The following is a 6,000-nucleotide window of genomic DNA, read 5'->3' on the forward strand; positions in this document are numbered from 1 at the left end:
ATTCGTAAAGGTTCAGCTCCGTGTCTTCTTCCCTTCCTTCTTCGATTGTAAAATAACTGAATGTTGGTTGGCCATTGTTTCTCTAACGTTTCTTCCAACTTTATAGTTCTATGGTAGCTGATTCACATTGCCAGAAATACGTTTTACACTCAGCCGGCTTTCCTGGTTGACTTTCCTGTAAAATTTTCACGGGTAATGGGAGAACAGGGGCAAATAGGAAAGGTGGCAAGAGGAAAATACCACAGTGTGGTTTCATATATGAAACTGTAGCTGATCTCCACTGTAGTCAGTCTCTACTACTTGTGGTCTGAATGAATGAAGGAATGCCTCACAGTCACCACTGGGACAGAAAATTTTTATGTATACATATTTTTTCAATATTTACTCTTGAGAGAGACAGAGCACAAGAAGGGAAGGGACAGAGAGAGAGACACACACACAGTATCTGAAGCAGTTCCAGGCTCTGAGCTGTCAGCCCAGGGCCCCATTGGACTTTAAGCCACAAAACTGTAAGATTATGACCTGAGCCAAAGTCGATGCTTAATCAACTGAGCCACCCAGGAGCCCCTGCAACAAACACTGTTAAAGTCGCTCTGTAAGATCTAGCTAAACAGATATTCTTCAGGAACGCCAATTGGAAAGAATGATGGAAAGCTGCTAAGGACACAGAAAAAATATACCAAGAGTTATAAAGAAAAAAAATTATCACTTCATTAACTATTTGTTTTAATTAGTGGGCACTTAATCAAATATACCATGTGCATTACATTGTACAGCCTTTTCAGCATAGGATAGAAACATTTTAACCCCATTTTGCACTTGACAAAATTGAGGTTCCAAGATGTTAAGTTGAATCAGCTAGGAAGCACATAGGCCAGGATTCCTGCCCAGTTTGGGGCTTCAAATGCTGTCCATTTTATGTGCTGATTCCCAATGATATATGAGCCAGAATGTATAATTTAAATCAGTTTAAGCAAATACAGGGAATGTGTTAATTTCAGAAGCAAGTTATGAGAGAAAGAGTAAGAAGAACCAGCTCTAATGGATACATACACAGTGTGGGTGGTCCTATGCCTTCCCTCCCTCCATTTGTCCACACTCACTCCCACCTGGGCTCTCACCCCCACCTCCTGTTGAGTTCTCAGTGAATTTACTGTCATTCTCTCCATCATCTTTTCCCACAACCTGAACCCATGGCCACAGGCAGCTTACAGCCACATCACAAGGGAAATAGAGGTTTCCTCTGCCTTTAAGACAAACTATTTAGGAAAAAACGGTTACTGTTCTCGTTCTGAAACACAAGAGTACACCTGGAGGCGGTTACAATGACTGGCTCACACCAGGTCACGTGCCTACGCGTGTGACCATGGGTCTGCAGCTTGGGAACGGGAAACCTTAGGAGAGACTCAGCTACCCAAAAAGGACAGAAATTGTTGTTTGGGGGCAGATAAAACAAAAAATGACCACTCTCTAGGTAAGGAAAAACCCCAGACTTTGGAGGTGGGTAGAAATAAGATTTAACCCCATTCTGCTTCTTCCTTGAATGTATGACACTGAACTTTAGTCACAGTGTTAAGTGAGATACAGAGTAACCAATCCAAGAACTGTCAGTGTTAAATAACTAATTACTAAATGAAAGAATGATAAAGTGTTAAGAAAACGCAAGCTCCTGAAACTGGTAGGACTTTGGTCTGTAACGGAGAATTTCCCTATCAGGGCTTATGATTTCAGAACTCCCTCCCCACCCCTGCACCATGGCCACTGTCCCCAGACACTGTGTTCAAATAGATTGTAAGTGTCCAGAGAGCAAGGACAGTATTTTCTGCATCTTTTGTGTTCTCAGAACACCTCCAAAAAGACCAGGCGTAGCTCTGTGTCAGTAGCACTTTTTAAAAAAATCTCTTTTTTACCTTTGGTGACTCATCGCATTGGCAATTCTTACTCAAGTTGAATACTGCTGTGCTCTTAGGTGTTCTAGGTCCTGGGCAAAAAAGCATTTCTGAGAACAGGTAGTCAGAATGTTAATGTTCGCTTTTATCTAAAATGTGCAGATGAGTGCCATTTTGTCAATTTTTTTGGCCTAAAGTTGCAAGGTTATGTTAAACCGTTTTCATATTCAATAATAGCGCTGCCTTGAAAATGAGGAATGTTATGAATGTTAAGCCCTTGCAACTCGCTCTGCATTATGAATTCCCATTATTTAATTCTGTTCTTCTCATGATCATTCGTCATACATTTCCGTGTATTAATTATGTTCGCAGTGATGTTCTGAAATAAGCTCAGCCAAGCTCATTATATACGTTGATGGAAAAGCACTTAAATTTAAATGACAATTTACATTTACCTTTCTAAACAGATTTGTAATGATATTAAAGGCTTTCCCCTAACTAGGCAGTGATTCTGAAATTCTAATTGAATCTTATATTTTGTCCCACACACAAAAACTAAGCACATCATTATTTTTTGGGTGAAATTACTGGGTATCTTGCCCAATTATCATGGTTTGAAACATGAGTTGCTATTTCTTGTCCTTTTCTCAACGGGCTGGAAACTCTCTACTACAAATGCCATGACATGTGGGTGGGTACTGAAGAGACACAGGCAATCTAAGGATACCTAAGGCTTATCTGTATGGCGTGTGGAGGAAGTTCAAGTGCTAAAGGTGCTGGAACATTCATTTGGAGGTCAATATTTATTTTGTATGATACTGGAAGGCATGAATCGCCTACCTTGCTTTGCTGATCATGTTCCAACAGGCCTGCGTCCCTTTTCTTCTGATTACTTCTCAGCTTTCCATTCCTCCAGAATACTATCTAAATTGCTAAAGGTCGTGCTGAAGGACCTGTGGACTCTAGCTTCACCCTAACTCCGGGCCCCAGCTCACGTCACTCTCCCCACATTCCCCCAAGCTCTGGCCACATTCTCCCTCCGTTGCTCTGATGAATGCACCATGCTGCCCATTCCTTCGTACAAAAGATGCTTGTATATCTATTCCTCCTCCCTAGAATGTTCTGCTCTTCCTCTCCTTTACCTAATGAACTCTCACCAGCTCCTAAATTCCTGGTTAAATAGCATTTCCTTTTGACCCCATGTGAGTGATTTCAAAGAGCTAGGGGTTCTAGGCTTAAATTTAAAAAATGAACTTTTATAAGTGTTCCTTTAATAATGGAGAGTTCTGTCTCAAGGCTGGTGGGCCCTGAGACTAAAGAGCAGAAGAGTGGGACCATGTGGATTCCTTAAATGCTTGTTGTGTTCTTTTCCCAGTTCTAGTTTCCCAGGGAACAAAGTCAAGGAAACAGGAATGAAAAAGGCTGAGGTTCCAAGGCTGGAGGCTGTTACAGATGAACCAACAAATCCAGCAGCTTTCCTGGGCTAATCTGTGAGCAACAAGAGTAATGTGCTCACGAATGCATGGCAGGGAGGAGGTCCATGAAACCTCTCTGTCCGGGCAGATTATCAGTCCTGCCTGCCTGGGGGTCTCCCCATGTAGCTCCAAGTGCCAGACTGCTGTTAGCCATGATGCTGGACCCACTCTCAGTCCTACTCATGCTTAGCCTTTTTAGCCAACGCTCTTGTCTGTCTTTACTTTAAATAGCTTACAGAAGTGGAGAGTGTGTGTGTGCATGTGTGTGTATATTCTATGACTTACAAACACATTCTAATTTTATAATTTTCATATGTGGTACTCCACATTCACAAATGACATTTTCTTATGGCTTCTGAAACATAACAGCTAATATCCCCAGAGCCCTGTGAGGATAGAAGAGGAGAGAAAGCCTCACTGTTCTGAAGATTGACCCCCATCTACAATTTTCTCTCTACCGTGCATCCCATACTTTCCTTATTGGCAGCGTCCCAGTTATTAATTATTTTTAAAAATTATTCAATGTCCCCCTCCAAACTGTTTGTACACTAAATGAGGTTTGGTACTGTCTTTCTTGTTCATTGCTTGAACAAAATTCAAGTCATCTATTGAACATAGTAGATACTCAGCAAACATTTACCAAAGGAGCAAATGGTGGACTTATGTGTGGGGAGGGGCAGAGGAATGCAGGAGAAAACAAACTGAATTCTAATTTTGTGTTTCCATCGTGGTTCTGGGCCTCAACATCATGTGCTCCTGAAATACCGTATTTTCTTCTCTTACTCCTCATCCCCACTGGTGCTTTTAATTTCTTTATCACGTACTTATTACTTAAATGTTCTGTATCTGAAAGAATTAAGCAACTCATTTTTGTGACTGTGGAGGAACCACTTTAAATTATTCCAAGTTTTCAAATTTGGTTAAATCCTATTGACACCAATAGGGATACAAGCTCTTTCAGAATCAGTGCTAAAATCTTTGCTGTCATCCACATCCAGGCCATAAAAGGTGATGGTTCTGAAAGAGTCATTCCATACCCATTTCAGATAACACAGTGGCCAGCAGATAGTTCCTGGATGCTTCTCTGAAACACAGAGGAAAAAGGAAACACTGCCTTGGACTAGAAAAATCATTTGTAGTGACACATATGACCACGAAGTTTCACTTAAGAGACCGCAGACTGCATAATTGGGCTTCCTTTTGAGGTGAGGATGGAAAAGAAAAGCACAGATTGAGCAAACAGCAAACTGCAGCAGGACTCTGTTTAGCTGAAGAGAGTGATGTGATGGCTGGGCTCATTTTGAGTTCAGCCAGCCTGCAAGTCAGAAAAGACTGTAAGTCTAAAACATCAAAATGAGTTAAGACACAGTCTAGAGAGGTCTAAGGAGTGGATGAGATGGGTGAGCTGAGTGCCAGCCCTTGTCCCAACTGGCTGCCCCCTATTAGTGAAAGTGCTCCCCAGGAAGGGACAAGGAAGGATCCAGACAGACGCCAAGCAAGGGCTGCAGGTCAGCTCCCACTCTCCCAAGGGGCCAGTATCTTTGTGCAGTGCACAAACCATACAACTGACTATAAGCTGCAGCCCTGCTTCTGGTTTTAGCAAGATACGAAATAAATTGGCAGACTTTGATGGGAAGGGTCCCTACTGGATTTTGAGACTTTCCTTATGTGTTTGGTTTTTTTTTTTTAATTAGGATGAGAGGCACTTTAACAGAATGAATGAAGACTTGGGCTTTGACATGAGCGAGAACTACAGGATAAAACCTGCATTTATCACACAAGAATTCAGTGGCTTTCTACTCTCCTCTCTGAGCTTGGATCACTTCAACTACAATATCAAAAGAATAGTGTCTTCATTAGTGATCTGTTGTAAAGATTCAATACAATGAGGTCCGTATTGTGCCTGGAACACTTTTTGGTACATAGTAGGTGCTCCATAAATCATGTTACCGCTCTATTGTTCAGATTTTTTAATGGTAGAATTTAATAAGGATCTTTGTTTAAAGGAAGGATGCTTATCTTGATCTGAGTAAAACCACACAGATTTTCTTGCTGCACGCAACTCTAACAATTGGTGGCGATATATCCACCTGTCAAATTAATTAAGTTAAAACATTTTCTTGAATACTTAACTATGAACAAATAATAATGACAATTTAATGACTTGGAGCTCTTGGCTGATCTTTGACAATACCAGAAGATATAACAAATTGTTCCTGTTCCCGAAGTGACCTAAATATCAGCTGATTATAAAAATGCAAAATACACTCAGTCTAGGAAGCGATATATACTATGCCCATAGCGATGTCCACCTGACTTACACGACTGAGCCAATATTATAACTGTGCCTTATTTAAATTTTTTAAAATTTATTTTTGAGAGACAAAGAGAGACAGCATAAGCAGGAGAGGGTCAGAGAGAAAGGGAGACGCAGAATCAGAAGACAGGCTCCAGGCTCTGAGCTGTCAGCACAGAGCCCAAGGCGGGGCTCGACCCCACAGCCCCGAGATCATTACCGGAGCTCAAGTCCAGCGCTCAACTGACTGAGCCACCCAGAAGCCCTTATGTCTATTTAAACATGTGTTTCATCCTATCTTTATTTTTTCCAGTAAAATGAACACGTTTATGTGTGTGTG

Source organism: Suricata suricatta, chromosome 5, assembly GCF_006229205.1.
Source record: "Suricata suricatta isolate VVHF042 chromosome 5, meerkat_22Aug2017_6uvM2_HiC, whole genome shotgun sequence".
Classification (NCBI taxonomy): domain Eukaryota; kingdom Metazoa; phylum Chordata; class Mammalia; order Carnivora; family Herpestidae; genus Suricata; species Suricata suricatta.